General features: G+C 40.4%; 2 long non-coding RNA genes across 21 annotated transcripts in view; one reads left to right on the forward strand and one right to left on the reverse strand.

The window, feature by feature from the left end:
* Positions 1 to 23,040, reverse strand: part of LOC133761667 (uncharacterized) — a 123,317-nt gene that overhangs the window by 65,800 nt on the left and 34,477 nt on the right. For 15 of the 18 annotated variants that reach the window (XR_009866208.1, XR_009866204.1, XR_009866203.1 and 12 more), the window contains exon 1: positions 5,879 to 6,054. The exons of 1 other annotated variant lie outside the window; for it this stretch is intronic. This is a non-coding gene — a long non-coding RNA (uncharacterized LOC133761667). Of the gene's footprint in view, positions 1 to 4,874; positions 4,964 to 5,878; positions 6,055 to 23,040 lie in introns of those variants that run through there. 2 more of the 18 variants (XR_009866194.1, XR_009866199.1) reach the window with 2 other exon arrangements.
* LOC133761668 (uncharacterized) lies at positions 6,278 to 22,599 on the forward strand. Of its 3 annotated transcripts, none has more exons than XR_009866212.1 (4): positions 6,278 to 6,606; positions 7,710 to 7,777; positions 12,961 to 13,014; positions 22,301 to 22,599. It is a non-coding gene; the product is annotated as an uncharacterized LOC133761668 (long non-coding RNA). The 3 variants fall into 3 exon arrangements; XR_009866211.1 differs by lacking the exon at positions 22,301 to 22,599 and adding an exon at positions 15,352 to 15,560; XR_009866210.1 differs by lacking the exon at positions 22,301 to 22,599 and adding an exon at positions 14,280 to 14,675.

The raw sequence follows: 23,040 nt of genomic DNA on the forward strand, positions 1-23,040 counted from the left end.
TAATCCCTGAACACAAAGGTAAGGTCTTCAAAATGACCTCAATCTTGCCAATGTTCAAAGAAGCACTAACTTGAAAATGCTGCTTTTAAAATAGAAATCACTTGATTAAAAACACCTGTGATATGCTTTATCATCCGAAGCCTCTTCAAACAAATCAGATTAATATGTTTCTGCTTTCATTTCTCTTTAGGGCATTCATTTTCAAAGCAGTGTAGATGAGCATGGTGCATATGTGTATGTAACTATTAGAGGTTGAAGGTGTCTGTTATGTGTGTGTACGTAGGTAGCTATTAGAAGACTGGTAGAGAGAGACTTTGTAAGAATAAACATTGCCTACGCTTCTAAAACTCAAAGTCCACAGCTTTAAAAACTACTCAAGACAGTAGGATAAAATTTATCTACCTTTTTCTTCCAAATTATCAAAAGTTTTAATGACAGAAATTACCATTATTTTCAATTTGAATCTTTTGCCAAGCCTAAGTGAATTATATCAACATTTCTAAATATTTTAATACATTACAGTTGTAATATTATTAAAATTTAGAAATTTTTAAACAAATTAAAATATTTGCAAGTAAAAATAAATTGTCTACTCCTAGACAATTTTTTTTTTTATAATTTCTCAATACATGTGAGATGTAGGTGGGTGTATATAAATGACTTTTTCATTTGTTTCATTTTCCTGAATCTTAATGATTCAGTGGCATTCAACTACATAAAAATAAGAAACTTAAGTTATCAAAGTTGAAATGTACTACATGTGAACCATAAAGCTCTGAATGAGTTTTTCACTTTTATTTAAGAATGGCTTGGAAAGCAAAAGAATGAAAACCAAAAAAGGCTTTATTCTTTTGCTGCCAAATAGTTGATTAATGATGAAAACCACACAATCATATGTAACTCGTAAACACCAATCCAAGTAACATGATATTTTTTAAAAATTACAACCATTTTTACATAGTCTTTCTCAAAAGATAAAGTTGTCTACCTCTGTGCACTCTGAAAATTAAGGTTTCTTAAATGTAAAAATCATAGAAGTACATGGTAGCAAACAAAATTATCACACGCCAAATGTTAAGTTTTTAACACAACACACATTTTTGAACAGTAGGGAAACAAATATCAGATAATAAGAAACGAAAGAGCTTTAGATTTAAATAAGACGTACTAAACCAAGTATGTATGATAAAAAGAGACAAAATCCTTCACAGAGTAAACTCAAATCGCAAATCTATTACAAAATAAAGATTAGAATACTTAGTGATCAGTCTTTCCAATGCAAACATTCTTTACTAAGATTAAACAAATGTATATGAAACATCATAAATTGATAATACTAACATCCAGATATATATGTATTTAGTATCAATTCCAATATTCAAAACTTGCCTCTCCAAAAAGAAAAAAATCCTAAAGCATCGGTAATAGAGGGCAGAAAAAGGCAAAAAAAAATTATCTACCGGAAAGCAACATTAATATAAAGGATCTATACCATAATTTGTAATGCAAATAGTCAAATAAATTAAGACACATTAGTAATATAGTATTCTAAAACTGACGTTGTTACTCTTAAGACACTGATTTTAAGGTTTTAATGCTGTCACTTCTAAATGCTTATTCTCACTTTCAACACTTATTTGAAATACAGTGGTCTTTTATTACTGATTTCCTTTGGTCTTATGATATTTGGGGCTACAAAATTCAGCAAGTCATACTTTGAGTTCTAATTATGTGCCAAAATCAGTTGCCTAGCACAATGTTTTTAAGTTTGCTGAGTTTTTTTTTTTTTAAATTACATATCTATTCTAATATGACAAGATGTGTATTCTAGATATCACATCAATAATCTGTTTTTCTTAAAAATGGGTTAAAAAAGTCAATGTGGGTATTATTAAGCTTAAACAAGCAAAAGAAAAAAAAGCTAATTTTACATCAGTAATATTTTTTTAAAAAGAGACTATTACAGAATAATTTCCAAAACACTGTATATTTACAACTAATTTGAGAAAGCTTATGTGTTATGTAGAAGAAATATCTAATAGAGTCTCTGGGAATTTTTTTCTTTTGTAAACCAAATCAACTGAGCAGCATTTCTGAAGTATTTTGTGACATTCTATACCAACAAATAAATAGAAATGAAAATGTGTAAGTCTCCACAAAACAAAAATATGGCACAAAAAGATTGATGAAACATGGGAGCCAGAATACAAAAGTCACCATGAAATTTAGCTGCAGTTCTTGAAAAACACTAAGAATGATATTAATTTGATTAGAAAATATGTAGTGTCATATATAAACATTTGAGGCTGTATTCTGTAAATCTACAGCTAAGAACAATTAATAACATTTTTTAAAAAGTCCAATACTTCCCTTTTAGATTTGGATTTAAAAAAATAGTTATCAAGGGCAAAAAAATGAAAAGCATTGCTACAACAATGATACCTTCTCTTGTTTCTTCTCCATAGTATGTAAATCTAGCTTTAAAAAAAAAAAAAAAAAAAAAAGAAGTGAGCTACTGTAGCAATACTATTCCCCACCTCTGTTTTCCTGGAGTAATAAATGACTTTTACAAATAGAGTAGAAAACAAAAATGAGAAATATGGGTAACTGTATATAAAAGCTAAAAAATACACATCTGTTGGAAGTCATACCTACACATGTTCATAAATCTAAAAACTAATAATGTTATCTAGCATTATATAAAAGGGAGTACATTCTGAATGCTGTGGATTTTATTTAGGGAGTACATTCTGAATGCTGTGGATTTTATTTAGGTGCTAGTGTGTCCTCAAGCTTTAAATGAAGTATTTTAAATAAAGGAATCCTTTCTTTTAAAAACAACAAATTAAACAAAGCAATCCTTGACCTACCACCTCCAAAACAAACCAAAAAATCCCATAAACTAATATGTTAAAAAAGTATGATTAATTTAACCAGCCTGATGGAGCTTAAAAGTCTCCCCCCCTCAAAAAACTCAGTCACAATTTGAATGAAAATTAAAATATAAAATTTAAAAAGTAAAAAGCAAAACTCCTACTTCTGGTAGTCTAGGTGTAACTACATTTAAACAGAAATGAGATGCACAATTCCATTAAATCAAATTTTATAGAGAATAATTACCACCTTTTGTGAAATTTTCACAAGGTAATCCAAAAGTAGTGAACATGGGCTCTGAGATCACATTTCATGCTTTGAAGGCAATACAAAAATATTATTATTTATAAACATAGTTATTTGACTTACTAACAATTTGCATTTAGAGCCCAACAGATTTAAAAGTCAAAAGCTCTTTTAATCTGAATATTTTCCAACAATGTGTATTTGATCCAATGTGAAAATACAAGCTAAGTTTCAAAATATGAACTATTCATAAAAGGATATAAACTTCTATTAAAGTAAAAATTATTTTTAAAGGCATTCACAGCTGTTTATCGTTGAATTTACTGCCTTTCTTTGAAAACCACACCCGCATCTTATCAAGATGCAATTAAATGGAATGACAAGCTTGGTAATAAATAAAAATATATTGATAGTTGTCTCAAGCAACTTTAAACAAAATCAACTGAAAACCAATCATGTAAATGACCACACATCCATTTTGTTGTACACATTTCTTCATAATTAACTCACAAAGTAACGTCACATATACGCACCTGTACATACTTACCTGCTGTATTACCTAGATTAAGAAACATAAATGTCTTGTATACCCAAGTTTCAAGTCCACTGCAATGGACGAATTATCAAAACCTACACATTTCAGGTTAGATGGAAAAGTTTTCAAAACAAATCCAATTTTAATTGAAAACGTGGAAAAGATCATTTGTTAGCATTAAGAAAATTAAAGTTTCTTTTCATCAAAATGAAAGAAACATTTTTCCCGTAACCTGCATCCTACAAATACACGTAGTTTAAGGAGAAAAGTTTCTATTACAGGAAAAAAGAATCCCTACATCCTTTACTGAGTTTTTAGGCAATAAAGAACAGGGGCAAATATATAGAAGTCTTGTCATTTCAGCCAGCAGAAATACAATTTTGTGAAAATAACTTCTCTAGTTTTAATACATATTTCAGAACCATCCGAAAGTCTTTTATGGAAGTTAAGAAATTATTAAATACCAACTTTTTCTTTTTAAACTATCCGTCTTAACGTTTTGTAATTATTTCCGTGGTTCTCTAACTAAAAGTATAATTTTTCGGAAAGTTGATTATTATAATCTAGCGTTCAACATTCAAACCCCCCAGTCCCGCTTCCCTCCAGCCAATCAGGGGGTAAAAGTCCGGTGTTTTGGAAGCTCCGTTAGACACAATTCGAAAAACTTCATTTTGCGCTCTCCTGGTCTTCTCCCGGAAAGATTCTAAGTGAGGGCGGGTCCCCCAGTCTTCAAAAGAAATAAGAAATCAATCGATCCTTCCACCCATTCGGGGCGGGGGGCCCTGCAGGCAGGCAGTCCTAAAGCGTGTGTCTCTGCGGTTCCCAGGAAGCGCTATTCCTCTTTGCGAACAATTGAATAGCTACTGCTAAAACCATCTCTCCAAGGTTTGCAGCCAACGCCGCTCGCCCCACAAGCAAATCATCATCCCAGTAAAGGGTTAACCTAGTGATGCCTTCAGCGCAGAAAAGGATCCAAGATCTAAAAGATCTTTAATGCGCGATTTTTACAAAGGCCATTATCCACATAGTGATGCCTAAAGTTAAAACCGTCGTTGGCTTATATCGTTCAAGAGTTATCGAGTAAGATTTGATAGAATCCACCAGCAAAGGGGCCAAAAAAAAAAAAAAAATCACCAAAGGAGAAGACAAATAACATCCCTCTTCCCTCCGCCCCAGCGTCAAGAGTGTTCCCAAGAAAAGGTGGGGATTGCAAAATTACCGTTAAGTTGTCCGGGTACAGACTTTTCGGGAGGAAAACATCAAAACAGTTTCACAGGTCGCTTTTTCCCCTTGCAAATGTCTCAAAGACTGGAGAAGGAAAAAGTCTTCTAAGAAAACTGCGACTCCGAGAAGGAAACAGCGAGCTTGAAGCCCCATCTTTCATCTCACATCGGACACCCCTCCCCCCGCCCCCGGGAAAGGACAACGCCGAGAGAGCAAATGACAAAAATCCCAAGCAAGTCGCCTAAGTCCAACATCCTTGCCAAAAGCCCGCGACAACCTCAACCGCCGGCCCCCGCCCCATCGCGCCCGGCTGCGAAGCGCCAGGCGCCGGCAGACCGACCCCTACCTAACAAGACCGCACCGGGACGGAAGCGCGCAGGGGGAGGGCGGCGACGGCAGCGAAACTCTCCGGCTCCGGGCACCTCACGCTCTAGCGTCAGGAGACGGCCATCTAAACGTCCGAGTGCCGCCGGGCCGGGGCACTGTCGGTCGCGACAGACCGCAGACACCCAGGACTCTGGGTCCTGAATTTTCCGTCGACCTTAAGTTTCTTGTCAAGAGAAGGCGGCCATCAGCGGGCCGGGAAAACTGCGAGAAAAGGCGACTCGGTTCGGGACGTGGGGGGTAGGGCGCGCGTCCCCTCCCTCCTGTCAGGCAGTGACGGCGGCCGAGACCCCGCCGCGCCCAGCCCCCGGCCCGGGCGGGGGGTCCCGCTGACAGATCGGCTGGGCGGCGGCTGGCCGGCCGCAGCGCGTCCGCGTCCCGCTCAAACTGCAGCTCCCCTCCCCCCCGCAGCCCCGTCGCTCGGCGCTCGCGCCACTTTCCGCCCGCCGCCGCCCACTCGAGGACGCCCACGTTGCCCCCAACCCTCTCTCCTGGGATTTTCTGCGAGTCAAGTGACGGCGGACTCGGCGCCCACGCCTTGCACCCCCCCACCGACTGCCGGTCCCACCGCTGCCACCTCCCGAGTCCCGTCCTACTACTTCTTCAAGCTCTTACCGACTGCGCCAACCTTGGCGAAGCACCATGGACTGCCCTTTGCTCCAAGTAATTTTTGGTGATTTTTTAGCGATTTTTTGGCGGAGTCCTAGTGGCGCTATACTCTCGGACAGGTTGTCCCGTCCCTCCCGCTAGATTGATGAGATCAGGCATCACTCGAAAATGGCGCCGAAAGCGCTGAGGCTCCTCATTCAAATTCGTTAGAGCCAACCCCGCCGCCCCGGGGCATGCCGGGAACGCGGGCTGCCTCCACAGCTGTCAATACCGCCTCTAACCCCCCCTTACGGGCCCGACAGTTTGCGCATGCGCACATCTTTACCCTCCCCAACCCGTTGCCTTGCGCATGCGTAGAATCACGGTTGTGCGCCGCTCTCCCTTTTCCGCGGTCGCAGTTCTCGCACCTCTTTGCTTGCGCCTGCGTGCAGCGCGTTTGCACGGCCGCAGAGGCAGAGTGAACGTTCAGACTGTGGGCGTGTCAGGCCATAGGTACCTGTCTGGGGACAGGCATTTAGTCCACTCTTCGAGGTAAACCAAGAAGGGTCCAGCTTAGGCAAAACGAAAAACCTCTTAACAGCCAGTGTCTAAACTCCAGATCCCGGGACGCCTCTCCGCGGCCCTGCGTACGGACACAGGTGTACCCCCACAACCCCGCCAGCGTGTAGGGCTCTGGCATTACGCCTACGCCCTCCCGGAGCTATCGCACTGAAGCCGCACAACACGCTGACGAGGTAGGAAGTCTTGTGATTCTCGGTTTGAGGATCTGGAAACCAAGACTGAGGTACAAACGGTTTCCCCCAAGGCACCCAGGTACAAAGCGCGTGGGTGAACCCACGTCTGTCAGACCACGGAGCCCGGCTCCTAGCGCGCCTACGGGCGCCGGCCCGCACGGGCGGGAGGCGTGGCCCCCGCCCCTCGGGATGCGCGTGCCCGAGCGCGCGCCCCCGCCCGGACGCCGCGCCCGCTTCCCTGGCCCTGGCTGCCTGCTGGCGAAGGCGCCTTCCTCGAATCCAGCTTCTCTTAGGGTCGTCCTTAAAGTTTCTGCTGAGTTTTTTGGAGATAGGAATGGGCGGTCTTTGGTGTCGCTTAGGGTGATTTTTAAAAGTTTTTTTAGTGGCAGGGTAAGTGAGCTGAATTCAGCAAAGACGAGCTTGCGTCGTGCGACGCGTTCTTAAAGCAGTAACCTCTATGGTGCCTCGGCTGTGTGCTGGGTTAATCACGTGTATTGATCACAGCAGCCCTGAGAGGTTGGTGTTAGTGTCATTGTACAGATGAGAGACACCTGAGGCTCAGATTAAGCCACCTGCTCCAAAGTCTTAGCATTGATAAAGTAGAAGCACAAGACCTAGGGAAACCTGTTTATGATAAAGTTGTCACTTTCCCTTAAAAATCGAATGATTCATTTGCTTTGGAGACGTATCCTACCTGCTACTAGGCCAGTTAAGATGAAATTTAAAAGAGAGAGCTGCTCTTGCTCCTAAGTGATCACATTTAAAGATTACTTTTGGCTGGTTATTTTTTACTTAATCCTAAATTATAATGGCTTTTTAAAAGACTCCAACAGTTTAAAATCTGATGTATTGTTATGTTTATTTCAGTTTTCATCACAACACAACTTGTGGTGAACTATAACTGGTGGAGTATAAAAAAATCAAACAGTGGATATGCAAGTGACTGAAGTGCTAAGAAAGAAAATGGGAGAAGACTGGCATGGTTTGCATTATTAAAATACATTTGGAAAGGGATTTTACCAATTTGAGATAATCAAAGAAAACAACCTGGTAAAGTAGTGTATTTGTCTTAAATTTCTGTGGTACTTTTGTGCACTGTTTAGATGGGTGGACTCCAGCCCAAACTGCCTAGGTTTGAATCCCATCTCTGCTACTTACTGTGTCATCTCAGGTGAGTCATTTTATCTGTCTGACCTTTTGTAAAAATGAACAATATTAATGCCTTATTGGACTATTATAAGGATGTAGATGAGCTTAATACACTAATGGCATTTGAACTGTGCTTGACATACTGATAAATGTTAGCTATTACTGATATTTTCAAGTGGCTTCTTTAATGAGTGTTTTAAAAATCAGTGCCCTTAAGGGTTAGTCTTATTCAAGAGCCCCTTTAAATGACAAATCAGCTTGACATGATTTTTGCCAAATATGAGTAATTCCTGTCAGGTGAATAAATATGCTAATTTATTTTACCATTTTATAAGAATAAAATATGGAAATGGAATAGTTTCACTGTTTTTTCTGAATACTAACAAAAACTACAAAAACCAATCTAAGACATATAAAGTAAAAACTGTACACATTCTAACATACAGAGATAATTACATGTTATGTGTACTGTATAATGAACCTGAGGAGAGAATCGGCTGGGGAAAGTCTAGATAAGTAGTATTCTTGTATTTGGGGAATTTGCTTGCAAGATTGTACTAGAATCTTATGAATAGGTAAATAACACAACCTGGTTTGACTTACTTTGCTTTTAGATAGAGTCTGTCAAAAGAATTCTAAAGTGATGATGATGATATTGATAACTAGTAACACTAGGTGGGTATTGTGGCACGGTGGGCTAAGCTGCCACTTGGGGAGCCACATCCCATAGAGGAGTGCCTGGATTCCAGTCCTGGCTACTGGATTTCTCTCCAGCTTCCTTCTAAAATCTGTTGCATCCTGGGAGGCAGCAGATGAAGGCTCAAGTGCACTCCTGCTCCTGGCTTCAGCCTGGCCCAGCCCTGCCTGTTGGAAGCATTTTCAGAGTGAACCAGCAAATGGAAGATCTCTGTCACTCTGGCTTTCAAGTGGATAAAATAAACAAACATTTAAAAATAACATTTATCCAGTACCTGCTGTGTGTCAGCACTGTGCTAAGCATGTACATGCATTTTTCCATTGAACCTTCATACACATAGGGTAGATACAATTATCTCCATTTTGCACAGACTAAAGTTTTTGTGGAGGTAATTTTTAGAAGATTTAAAATGTTATTTAATGAGCAAAAAATCCTTCATTAAAACTTCCTGATTTGCTAGAATGGGAGAAAAAAAAATCAATCAATATAGTTCCTATGCCTGAACAACAACAACAAAAAAACCCCAGTTCAAAAATACGGCCTTTTGAAAACTAAGAATTTTGACCACAAGGGGGTGCAAATTCCTGAGTTAAATTTCAAAGAAAAAAGAAAAAGTGCTTTTACTTCAGACTACTAAACTCAGGGTAAAAATCTAGCATGATTATTTGTCTGTAACTTCAGTACTTCCATAAAGTGATGTACTTTATGAAAAGAAATAACTCAATCATTTAGGTACTCAATTAGAGCAAAAGTTTTCAACTTGCTTTTTCAATCCAGGGAAGAGTTACTTATCCCTCCCTCACCCCATTTCCACCCACCCAGTTTGTATTCCCTTTTATTTGTCATGAGAGTAGAACTGAAGTCATAATTTGAAATCTGAAGTTTTACTTTTGGAAACTGGAATGCAAATGGATAGTAAATATGGGTTGTGTGCAGAAGAAAGGTCTTATAATTTTAGTGCTTCCCCCCAACCCTGCCGTTTCTAATGAGTAAGCTACCACTAATGGAGTGTTGGTTTCAACATATTAACTTATTCAGATAAAACTGAGAAGGCTGTAGGTCTGTTTATCTTTCCAGAAAGAATGCAGACTCTTAAAGAAGAAAACATTTTGAATAGTAACTTCGATATACTATGCATGAGTGAATCTTTTAAAAATAATTTACCCAGGGTAGGGGTTGCCTGGTGCCGTGGTGCAGTAGGTTAAATTTTCCTTCTACAGCGCTGCCATCCCATATGGGCACCGGTTCTAGTCCTGGCTGCTCCTCTTGCAAGCCAGCTCTCTGCTGTGGCCTGGGAAAGTAGTGGAAGATTGTCCAAGTGCTTGGGCCCCTGCACCCATGTGGAAGACCCGGAAGCTCCTGGTTCCTGGCTCAACTCTGGCCATTGCAGCCATTTGGGGGATGAGGCCATCTGGGGAGTGAACCAGTGCATAGAAGACCTCTCTCTGTGTCTCTCTGTATCTCTACCTCTCAATAAATAAATAAATAAAATCTTTAAAAAATTTAAAAAAGGAATTTACTTAGTTTTCTAAGTAAAATTTACTAAGTTTTCAAGTTCCTTTGATTTTCCTCTTGGTCCTGTTTCTCTTAGGTTGACTTAATTCAACAATAACAAAAAACATTTTAATTGGGAATATTTTAAAATTTATAAAAATAAAAACAGTACAAAGAATATCTGTACTATGTGTTTGCTTTTGTGTGAGGGTGAGTTCTCTCTCCATATATATGTATTTTAATTTTATATACTTTTTTTGCTGAGCCATTTTCAGTTACACTATATACATGTTGGGCCTTTATCCCTAAATACTTGAGAGAGTATTTCCTATCAGTTTCATAAGTTCACATTGAAACAATAGTTTGCCATCCATTTTCTTATTTTGTAAATTATTTTTTATAGCATTCCCCTCTTTTTTTCCAGGATCCAGTCTTGAGTCAGGGACTGCACTTAGTTGTCAGGCCTCTTTACCTTCCTTTACTTTGGAACATTTTCAGAACACTTATTTGTCTTTTATGACCTTTCCATTTTTGAAGCATATAGCTTCTCCCTCAACTCCGAACATTCCTCATTTTGTATTGGATGTCCCCTCAATATTAGACTGAGCTTATGCATTCTCACCTGGACTGTTGCACAGGTCATGTTGCTTCCTTCTTTGAGAATTACATCTCAAAGCACATGATACCTACCTGTCTCTCACTGGTCTTCACTTTGAACATCTGGTTAATATAAGTATGTGCCCAAATTTTTCACTGTGTAATTTTTTTTTCTCCTCATGGCAATTGATAGGCAATTTGTAGGGGTACATTTGCTGTTATATCATGCTGTGCTCCTCATGAAAGTTTCCCCCTTAGTCAGCATTCATTATTGCTAAAGTACTTGAACAAATCTAGTATTCCCTCTACATTATGGCCCACAGCATTCAACTACAAAGAATCCTTCCTTCTCCCTGATTTATCAGTTTATTATTGGCATGAGTTTGTGAATTCCTGTCTTGTCTTTTTTATTTTTCTATTTGAAAGGCAGAGTTAGAGAGAGAGACAGAAACAGTTCACTCCCCAAGTGGCAGTAAAAGCTGGGGCTGGGTCAGGCCAAGCCAGGACCCAGTAGGTTCCTCCAGGTCTGCCAGGTGGATGCAGGGACCCAAGCACTCGACCATCCTCTACTGCTTTCCCAGGCACATCAGCAGGGAGCTGGATCAGAAGTGGAGCAGCCAGGACTTGAAACTGTCTGTATGAGATGCTGGCGCTGCAGGCAACAGCTCTACCTGCTATGCCACAACGCTAGCCCCAGTGTATTTTCATTTCTGTATTTGTTGATTCTCATTTGCCTTCCCTCTGTCAACAGTTATATGTGTTTTTTTTCAGTTTATTTATTTGAAAGGTTGAATTGCTAAGAGAGTGGCAAGGACAGAAAGATCTTGCATCTGCTGGTTTATTCCCCAAATGGCCACAAAGGCAGGAGACCCAGATGGAGTTCCAAGTGTCTTGTGCTGCCTTCCTAGGCAGATTAGCAGGGAGCTGGGTTGGAAGTAGAGCAACTGGGAACCTGAACTGATGCTGGTGTGGCAGGTCTCAGCTTAACTTGCTGTGCCACAACACTGGCCCCTCTTTGTTTATTTTTAAGTAGTTTTTTTTTCCCCTGAATCACTTGAGGGTAAATTACATCATGTTCCTTCACCTCTCAATATTTTCTTCTTTTTTTAAAAAAAAAATATTACTCATTCAAGAGGCAGAGAGAAAGAGCTGCTATCTGCTAGTTCATTCTACAGATACCCACAATGGCTTGGACTGAGCCAGGCTGAAGCCAGTAACCAAACTAAGTCCAGGTCTCTCACGTGGGTAACAAAGAGCCAATCACTTGAATTATTACCTGCTGCCTTCTAGGGTCTGCAATAGCAAGAAGCTGGAATTGGGAGCTGGAGCCAGGTATCAAATCCAGGTATTTTGATAGGGCACGCAGGTGTGTTAAGTGGCATCTTGACTGATAGGCCAAATCCTGCCCAACCTCTTAATATTTAAGTGTGTATTTAATTACTCTGTTCAGAGTGTCTTAGATTTAGCTAGTGGAAGGCCCTTCAGTCTGGCCTCCTGTGTCTCTATAATATGTCTGCATCCAAAAGAATTTTTTTATCACTTTTTTTCTGGTTATCATAAGATGTTCCATGTTTATCTTATTCTGCCTCAGCCTTGGACTTAGTCTTTTCTCTAAGAAGTCCTATTTGGGGCTGGACACTGTGGCACAGTGTGTTAAGCCACTGCCTGCAGTGCTGGCTTCCCATGTGGACACTGTTTTGAGTTCTGGACACTCTACTTCCAATCCAGTTCCCTGCTGATGCACCTGGGAAAGCAGCAGAAGCTGGTCCAAGTATGTGGGCTCCTGCCACTCACATGGGAGATCCAGGTGAAGCTCCTGGCTTCAGCCCAGTCCAGCCCTGGCCATTGTGGCCATCTGGGAATGAACCAGCAGATGGACGATTTCTTTCTCTGCCTCTGCCTCTCCCTCTCTCTAACTCTGCCTTTCAAATAAATAAATAAATCTTTAAAAAAAAAAAAAAGAAATTCCTGTGTCTTTTTAGAAGAGACTAAGGCCATGCATACTCATTTCTACTGAGGTATCTGTACATATAGGAAATACATGCATATATATATTTATATACTCATGCATTTATACATGACATCTATTAGTGGTATATATTTAACTTAAATTATTTTAATTATAATTGAGAAGATATACCAAAACATAACGTTTTGAATATTCCAAACAACTCATCAAATTTTCATTCCCTTGTAGTCAGTGTCTGTGCATCTACTTCTATAGGATCAAAGTGTGATCCTATATTTATCTTTTCTTATCTGAGAAAAGCATCTGCATTGTTACTATATCATTTACAGTCTTCATTCTAAATTGCTGTGCTGCGCATAATTTAGCAGACTGTATCATTCCTCTATTACTGGACATTTAGGTTGTTTTCAATTTTTTGCTATTATAAATCTGAAGTATTTACTTTCAGATTCACTGATTGACTGGAAGATTTCCCAGAAGTTAGAATAGCATTTCTCAAAAGGTAAGTATGTTTTTATAGGTTTTAATACCTATTTGCCAAAGTCCACACGAGAACTTGAAGTAGAGATGAAAAATATATAGTCCCTATTAGCCAGGAACCGAATATCCAGTGAGAGAAGGATAATTTCTTGTTTATAAATTCCAGTATGGGGCCAGCATTGTGGTGTAATGAATTAAGCCACGGCTTGTGATGATGGCATCCCAAATCAGAGTGCAGATTCAAGTCTCAGCCACTCTGTTTCCAAACTGGCTTCCTGCTACTATACCTGAGAAGTCAAGGAAGGTCACCTAAGTGCTTGGGTTCCTGCCATCCATGTAGAAGACCAGGATAAGCTCCTGGCTTCTGGCTTCAGCCTGGCCCAGACCTCCCTATTGTAGCCATTTCAGGAGTGAACTAGAGGATGGAAGATAGTCTCTCCCTGCCTTCCTCCCTTCCTCTCTCTCTCCCCAGCCATCATTGCCTTTCAAATAAAAACAATTAAAAAATGATAAATATAGAGGAAATATACTTAACTCAGGAATAAGTGGTTCAGAAAAGCTTTTTGGGAGGAGGTAGCAATTGAACTCTGTCTTGAAAGATATTTTGGGGGCTGGTGCTGTGTGCAATGCCGCCATCCCATATGCGTGCCAGTTTGAGTCCCGGCTGCTCAACTTCCTATCCAGCTCTCTGCTATGACCTGGGAAAGCAGTAGAAGGTAGCTCAAATTCTTGGGCCCCTACACCTGTGTGGGAGATCTAGAGGAAACTCCTGGCTCCTGGTTTCAGATCAGCGCAGTTTCGGCCAATCAGGGAGTGAACCAGTGGATGGAAGACCTCTCTCTATGCCTCTCCTTCTCTCTGTATGTAACTCTTTTATATACATAAATAAATCTTTAGAAAAAAAAAAGATACTTTGGTTGAGAAAAGAGAGGAGAAACAGGATACAGAAAGCATTTTAAGCAGAATAGTGTCACTACAGTATAAGAAAACAAGACTGTTAAAAAGAATCTTGTATGTTTAAGAAAATCAGGTAGTTTGCTGTGATTTGTTGCCTTGGTCCCTTTTTTGGGGTTGAGGCTATAGCTTGCTCAAGTGAATAAAGGTCAAACCATAAGAGGCCTTGTTTGCACCTTTTCTGTTGATGGCCCTCCAAAATCTTTAACCAATGAGTAGCTTGATCAGATCTGTATTTCAGAAATTCACTTCGGGAGGCCAGCGTTGTGGCACAGAGGAGTGCCAGTTCAGATCCTTGATGCTCTGCTTCTGATCCAGCTTCCTGCTTTGCAGGTACTGCATGTTAACTGCACCACTGGATTGCCGATCCAGCTTCCTGCTAATGTGTGTGGGAAGGCAGTGGAAGATGGCCCAAGTGCTTGAGGCCCTGTCACCCATGTGGAAGACCAGGATGGAGTTTCTGGTTCCTGGCTTCAGCTTGGCCCAGACCTGGCTGTTATGGACATATGGGGAGTGAACAAGATGATGAAGGTACTTTCTCTCTCTCTCTCTAATCCAGAAAAATAAATCTTTAAGAAGAAAAAGTTCACTTTATTTTTTTCTTTTATTTGACAGGTAGAGTTAGAGAGAGAGAGAGAGAGGTCTTACTTTCGTTGGTTCACCCCCCAAATGGCCACTACAGCCAGAACTACACCGATCCGAAGCCAGGAGCCAGGTGCTTCCTCCCGGTCTCCCATGCAGGTGCGGGAGCCCAAGAACTTGGACCATCCTCCACTGCCCTCCCAGGCCACAGCAGAGAGCTGGACTGGAAGAGGAACAACTGGGACTAGAACCTGGCACCCATATGGGATGCCATCACCGCAGGTGGAGGATTAACCAAGTTAGCCACGGCGCCAGCCCCAAAAAAGTTCACTTTAATGAGGATACTAGAGAACAGGTAGAAAATGTGGGGTTGGCACTGTAGTGCAGTGGGTAAAGCAGCTGCCTGTGGTGCCAGCATCCCATATGGGTGCTGGTTTGAGCCCTGGCTGCTCCATTTCTGATCAGGCTCCCTGCTGATGCACCTGGGAAAGCAGCAGATGACGACCCAAGTCCTTGGGCCCCTACACCCATGGAGGAGACCAGAAGAGGCTCCTGGCTTTGGACAGGCCCAGCTCCAGCTGTTGTGGCCATTTGGGGAGTAAACCAGTTGACAGAAGTTCTCTGTCTCTCCCTCTCTCTCTAACTCTGCCTTTCAAATAAATAAATAAATAAAGCTTTTTTAAAAAGCTTTTAAAAAAAAAAAAACAACAACAACAAAATGTAGGAACCAGCGCTATAGTGCAGCAGGTTAAAGCCCTGGCCTGAAGCACCGGCATCCCATATGGGATGGGTTCTAGTCCTGGCTGCTCCTCTTCCAATCCAGCTCTCTGCTGTGGCCTGGGAAAGCAGTGGAGGATGACCCAAGCCCTTGTGCCCCTGTACCCGTGTGGAAGACCTGAAGAAGCTCCTGGCTCCAGATCGGCGCAGCTGCAGCCATTCAATCATCAGGGGAGTGAACCAGCAGCTGGAAGACCACTCTCTGTGTCACTACCTCTCTCTGTAACTCTTTCAAATAAATAAATCTTAAAAAGAGTACAGGGCATCCTTTAGAAATGTGTACTTGAAGTAGAAATGTAGCAGAGAGTAAAATGAGGTATAAAAAAGATTGGGTTTGTTTATAAGTATATACCTATATGAGTATAAATCCATAAGTATATACATATATAGAAACCTAAATCTACATGTACACATACATTGTTCCCCCCTTCCAAGTAACCACTCAGCCTTACCCTGTGTCATATTCACTGCACTGTATGGTAGGCATTAAGTGTATAGGAGTGAAAAAAGAAGCCACAGTTTCTCCTGTTATGATCTAGTTTAGTAGCAGAAACATACATTAATAATCATATAGATTGCAACTGTACTAAGTAGCAAAAAAAGTACGAGTTGCCAAGAAAGCATATATCATGGGGTTAGAACACTAGAGATTTAATTAAGGCCTTCCTAAGGCAGCTGAGACTTACAGGGTTCATATGAATTAGTCCAAAAAGGTAAAGGACCAGTAAATTCAGTGCCTGTATGGCTAGAGCAGAATAAGGTGGAGGAAGTTGAAAGGTAAGACTAAAGAGATTTTGGAGCTTTGTGGTATGGAGACGAGAGAGAAAGAGGTAAGTAGTGTGACTCGAGTTTCTGGTGTAGACAGCTGAGAGGCTGTTAGTACCATTTCCTGAGACAGGGGAAGCAGAGCACAGGTTTGGCTAATTTTGAGATCTGCCATGTTTATGTGAGGTGCCTATGGGCTAAGTGCATCGCCCCCTCCTAGACCCTCACCCCATACACCTTAGAGGTAACTGGAGATTAGGGTTGGATTTTTTATTTAGAAGTCTGGAGTTTAAAGCGAAGGTCTGTTTTGCATGTTATAGATTTAGTAGTTCATTGACTGCAGATGATAGTTTATGGGATCAGGTGAGAGCACTGAGGCAGAGCAGGTAGAATGATAAAAGCGCTCAAGACAAAATCCTGGTGAACACTATTTGATGGCTACACAGATATTTTAAGAAGTAGAAATAGGAAAATTCACTGTAATTACTAAAGACATGACAAACTGAAAAATATCTGTAAAGCAGATAAAAGGTTAATATACTCAATTTGTCAGACAAAAGGAATAGCTCTCTATATAGCTAACAAAAATTATCCACAAACTCCCACAAATAATATTTGAAAAGGTACAACCTCAAAATGAATGAACAGTAGCTATGTAAGTTTTCACCTTCCTGCATTGTTGAATTACTTTTTTAAATTAACAGTTGGAGATGCTCTAGTAAGAGATGGAGAATTGCTAAATTTATCAGACTAATGAACCACACATTTCTGACATATCCATTTTTAAAACATTTGTTTCTTTTGCCACATAAATAATTAGAGCCTGTCTGTTAGCAACACTTTAGTGCTATAACCATAGTCACAGAACTAGGAGACATGGAGAAGGAATTGGATGATCTTAGAGTATCCAGCGATATGCAAACCATCCAAGTAGTGATGAAAGTCAGCAACTCTGTTAGTGGCAGATGGAAGAACTAGGTTATTTGTAATTTGAATCTGAGAACCCTCAAATACAGGGCTCTAACTGATAATCTGCGTAGGATGGCAATTTTGAGTTGCGTGGGATGATATAACTGTCCCTAGAGGGTTATAGTTTTTAACCCCAGAACATACATACATAACTTAAATATAGAACTGATTTAGTAAATCAAGCTGTAGTATTTGCTACTACCAGGCTAAGAAATGATGGGTATATTTTAAATTCTTACAATGTTTAAGAAAACTTGGCCTAGCAGAGTACCTATCACATTAATCTTAAAGGTATGAAAATCTTAATATGATTGTGAAGATCTGGACATTTAAAAAAATATAAAATCCTGGGGCTGGTACTATGGCTCACTTGGTTGATCCTCTGCCTTTGGCACTGGCATCCCAGGTGGGCACCGGGTTCTAGTCTCGTTTGCTCCTCTTCCGGTCCAGCTCTCTGCTATGGCCCAGGAGGGCACTGGAGGATGGCCCAAGTGCCTGGACCCCTGCACCCGCATGGGAGACCAGGAGGAGACACCTGGCTCCTGCCTTCGGATTGGCGTAGCTCCGGCCATAGTGGCCATTTAGGGGGTGAACCAATGGAGGGAAGACCTTTCTGTCTCTCTCTCTCTCTCACTGTCTGTAGTTCTATCTGTCAAATAAAAAAGTTTTTATATACTTAAGTTATTAGATTTAAAGGAGTTGAAGTACTCAGAGATACTGTGCTTATTAAACATTAAGTACTTAAGGAAATAAAATTTATTCTAAATGTAGTTATAAGTGTTTAAGAGAACTTAAAAAGTCCTCTTTAAAGCAACTGCTGTTAAAATTTATGAATAACTAGATTTGCAAGTTGAATTTAAAAGTTAATAACTAAGTTTCATGATTTTGACAGAAATTTAATTGAACCTTCAATAATCTTTTCTATACACAGAAGGTACCCTCAAAGATTAAGAAGGAAAAAAAACCACTGCCCATTGATAGTGTTCTTATAAAGCCTGGTGGCAATGTAAATTAAAACAACTCTTCTTGTGGGGTAGGTAGAAGGGAGGGTGGGGGGAAGATATTATGCTCTTAAATCTGTATTTATGAAATACATGTAATTTGTTCACCTTATTTAAATTTTTTTTTAAACGAGCTGTTCTGGAAAATAAATTGACAATATGTAAAATGTATTATGAAAACATTCAAACCTTCCAATTTAAGGAACCTAGTCTAAGTGAAATAAATCCAAAACATAAAAGATCTGTGCAGAAAGATGCTGTCTTCAGAATTAAATACAGTGCTGAAAAAGGAGTGTGTATATATGTGTGTAATGACTAATAGTAGGAGGAATTTTGAGTAAGCTGTGGGAAACCTACTAGATTTACTATTAAATATCATCCAAAAATGATGCATAGCAACATAGAAAAATGTTTATAAATGCAAGATACAAAGTAATCAGGATGATTACAGTTCTCTAGAATAATGCATATCCCAGGGTACTTGTAAACATTTATGGAAAAATGAAATTATAAGTTTATTCTGGTGCCAAAAATTTTGAAATCCATGCATAGTTTATTAATAATAGCATTTCCATGAACTTTTTGAAGTATTCTCATATGTGAGTAGTTTACATGTAATTTCAAAGATAGATGATGGCTCATGAAATTTGTAGGGAAAATTATTCATATGTATGGGAGGCAGTATCCATGTCTTAATCTCCAAATGTGGGAATATGGTGTGTTACATGGTAAGAGGGAATTCAAGTTGCCAATACAAATTAAGTCTGCTACTCAGATGACCTAAAACTAGGTTATCCAGGATTTTTTAACAAACCTAATCAAAGGGTCTTTTGAAGTGTGGAAAGGGGAAGCAGAAGAGTCAATGTCAGTGATTAGATGTGAGAAAAACTCAACCAGCTGTTGTTGATGTCGAAGATGACGAGGGCCTATGAGCCAACAAAGAATTTAGGAGCTGAAAAAAAGTAAGGAAACAGACTTTCTTGGAGCCTTTAGAAAGGAATGCAGCTCTGCCTACACCCTGATTTCCACCCAAAGGCCCATTTTGGATTTTTGCTCTCCAGAGCCATGAAATAATATTTGTTCTAGGTTTACAATAATATGTTTATAGTGACCTTATAGCAATAGGAAACTAATATGTAAGTAGCCATTTTATATGTACATTGACATGTAGCTGTGGTTGTCATAAGTGGACAGCTAGTACTCCATAGCTGTGACTTTTAAAAGATACCACCAGTGTGGGGGCCAGCGCTTTGGCATAGTGAGTTAAGCCCCTGCCTGTGGTGCCAGCATCCCATATGGGCACTGGTTTGAGTCCCCGCTGCTCTACTTCCCATCTAGCTCCCTGCTTATGTGCTGGGAAAGCAGTGGAAAACAGCCCAAGTGCTTGGGCCCCTGCACCCATGTAGGAGACCCAGAAGAAGCTTCTGGCTTCAGGTCAGCCTGGCCAGCCCAGGTAATTGTGGCCATCTGGGGAGCTGAGCCAGCAGATGGAAGATCTCTATTTGTCTCTGTCTCTGTGCCTTTCAAATAAATTAATCTAAAAAAAAAAAAAAAGTATTAGTTAAGTCTGCGGATTCAAACAAAGGATTGAAAATATTCAGAAAAAGAAATTGTGACTGGCCGGCGCCGTGGCTCAATAGGCTAATCCTCCGTCTGTGGCGCCGACACACCGGGTCGGGGTACCGGATTCTGTCCCGGTTGCCCCTCTTCCAGTCCAGCTCTCTGCTGTGGCCCAGGAGTGCAGTGGAGGATGGCCCAAGTCCTTGGGCCCTGCATCCGCATGGAAGACCAGGATAAGCACCTGGCTCCTGGCTTCGGATCAGAGTGGTGTGCCGGTCAGCGCGCCAGCCGCAGCGGCCATTGGAGGGTGAACCAACGGCAAAGGAAGCCCTTTCTCTCTGTCTCTCACTGTTCACTCTGCCTGTCAAAAAAAAAAAAAAATTGTGACTGTACTGAACTTGTACAGATTTTTTCTTGTGATTATTTCCTGATACAGCATAACAACTACTTATATAACATTGCATTTTTTATGAATTATAAGTAATCCAGACATGATTAAAGTATGTGGGAGGATGTGCTTAGGTTATTCGCAAATGTGCCATTTTATATTAGGGACCTGAGTGAGAATTTTGGTATCTGGGGAGGCTTCTGGAACCAAACCTACCTTGGATACTGAGGAATGAGTGTATTTTTTGAAAATATTACCTAATTATTATTCTGTACTTTTTTAACAAATTCATGAATTTGTGAATTGGCAGAGCTCAAGCTGGACAACTATTTAATTTGACACAGCATTATCTATATCTATACCTACGTATCTATATCTATATCTATATATATATATACTATCTGTATATATTGATCAGCACAGCATTTACTGAAATTTGTTGGTAGGAATGTGAATTTTTTCCACAAATCCACCTATCTACATTTCCTAAAATTCAACCTTGCAGTATACTTTAGATATCAGCATTAATGTTCATTTTGTCAAGTAACTTGTATAATTTCTTTTCCCTGTAGCTAATTGACACATTAATAAACAATTTGAAAAGCCTCCTCAGAGTTACTTGAAAGTTCATAACTATAGGCTTTAGTGAATTACCAGCTTAAGAGAACATACTCATATTGTTCAGATTTATTCTGCAGTTGGATAGATTCTTTTCCTGAAAGAGCAATACCTGTACCTCATTATTCATGAATGTTTTATGAATAAGAATATTTTGTCCTACATGATTTTTAAAGGATACTGCATTAGGTACATGGGGAAACATATACACGAGAAATGTAGTTTTATTTTGGGAAGTTTACTTTGCATGGTTTAGAGCTGCAAGTTCTAGAAGTAGTTACAGCAGGTTCATACAAATCACTTCAAATCTGATTCTGTGAAAATTAGGAAGTTAAGTCTCTCTCCTTCCCCGATATGAGGAGTTGTTTTGCTTCCATATTCTTGCCCACAAATCATGGAATGAAAGTAAAACATTTATAAATTAAAAACAGTTAAGGTTGGGGCTGGTGCTGTGGTGTAGTGGGCTAAGCCTCTGTGGCTCCAGCATCCCATGTGGGTGCCGGTTCTAGTTCTTGCTGCTCCTCTTCTGATCCAGCTCTCTGCTTACGATCTGGGAAAGCAGTAGAAGATGGCCCAAATGCTTGGGCCCCTGCACCTTTGTGGGAGACCTGGAAGAAGCTCCTGGCTCCTAGCTTTGGATCAGCCCAGCTCCAGCCATAGCGGCCATTTGGGGAGTGAACCAGTGGATGGGAGACCTTTCTCTCTGTCTCTTCCTCTCTCTGATTGTAACTCTAGTTCTCAAGTAAATAAACAAAAGTTTAAAAAAAAAAAAGTTAAGGTTTATTAAAGAAGTATGAGGACCTTCAATGCCAGCATCCCCTATCAGTGCCAGTTCCAGTTTCCATTGTTCCACTTCTTTTTTTTTTTTTTTTTGACAGAGTTAGACAGTGAGAGAGACAGAGAGAGTTATAGACAGTGTGAGAGACAGAAAAGTCTTCCTTCCGCTGGTTCACTCCCCCAATGGCCACTACGGCCAGCGCTGCACCAATCCGAAGCCAGGAGCCAGGTGCTTCCTCCTGGTCTCCCATGTGGATGCAGGGACCCAAGCACTTGGGCCATCCTCCACTGCCCTCCTGGGCCACAGCAGAGAGTTGGACTAGAAGAGGAGCAACCGGGATTAGTACCCGGCACCCCAATGGGGACAAGAACCCGGGGTGCCAGCATGAGCCACGGTGCCGGCCTGTTGCTCCGCTTCCTATCCAGGCAGCAGAGGATGGCCCAAGTTCTGGGCCCCTGCCACAGATGTGGGAGATCCAGATGAAGTTCAAGCTCCTGGTTTCAGCTTGGCCAGAGCTGACTGTTAGTAATTTGGTGAGTGAACCAGTGGTTGGAAGATCTCTTTGGCTCTGCCTCCCTCTGTCACTTGCCTTGCAATTGAATAACATAAATCTTAAAAAAAAAAAAAAAAAAAAGTATGAATTACCCCACTTCCAACACCAATAAGGATACTTCAAAGGGAATTTACTCATTTTAGTTATCTACTTTATAAAAGTAATGTAAAATTCCTGGCCTTAAATGAAATATTAAAATTTGGTATTTTGAAATAATGGTTTTTAAAATACTGTAAGCTTCATGAGAGCTTAATAAAGGAAATTTAGCTTATTTGGGTTTGTAATCTCCAAATCTTGAGTTAAAACATGCATCTTTGTAAGTGCTAACGATTTTGTTTGTTTGTTTGTTTGTTTATTTGACAGAGTTAGAGACAGAGAGAAAGGTCTTCCTTCCGTTGGTTAACCCCCATGTGGCCCCTACGGCCGGAACTACACTGATCCGAAGCCAGGAGCCAGGTGCTTCTTCCTAGTCTCCCATGTGGGTGCAGGGGCCCAAGCACTTGGGCCATCCTCCACTGCCTTCCCTGGCCACAGCAGAGAGCTGGACTGGAAGAGGAGCAACTGGGACTAGAACCCGGCGCCCATATGGGATACTGGCACCGCAGGTGGAGGATTAATCAAGCGAGCCACGGCGCCGGCCCCGCCACCCATTTTAAGTGCCCCCTGATAACAAATTTATTCACACTTTCTTGTGATAACTGTTTAAATATTATTATACTTAATAATATTTACTATTATTAATAAATGGAGATAATTGAATTCCCATATTCAAACATCATTTAATGTGTTCTTTAATGGTTTTTATCATTCTAGACCCTACACTATCTTGGCTTCTTTCTTGTTATTCCCCAGTTTAACAAGACCCTTCTCAAAAATGGTGTATACCAGCATGTACCAGAATGGTGTATCCATGATAGATAGACTGAAATATACCACAGGTTGGTATTAGCTTTTTGTTCTACCCATAAAATTCTAGTTTTCAAGGAGCAATTTTTGATAATAAAAAGGACTGATAAAAATAGAAATGGATCTATTCTTGACAGTTTTTCCTTTTTTTTTTTTTGTTTACAGATTTATTTATTGAAAAGGCAGAATTAGAGAGA

This window comes from Lepus europaeus, chromosome 6, assembly GCF_033115175.1.
Source record: "Lepus europaeus isolate LE1 chromosome 6, mLepTim1.pri, whole genome shotgun sequence".
NCBI classification, from domain to species: Eukaryota; Metazoa; Chordata; class Mammalia; order Lagomorpha; family Leporidae; genus Lepus; species Lepus europaeus.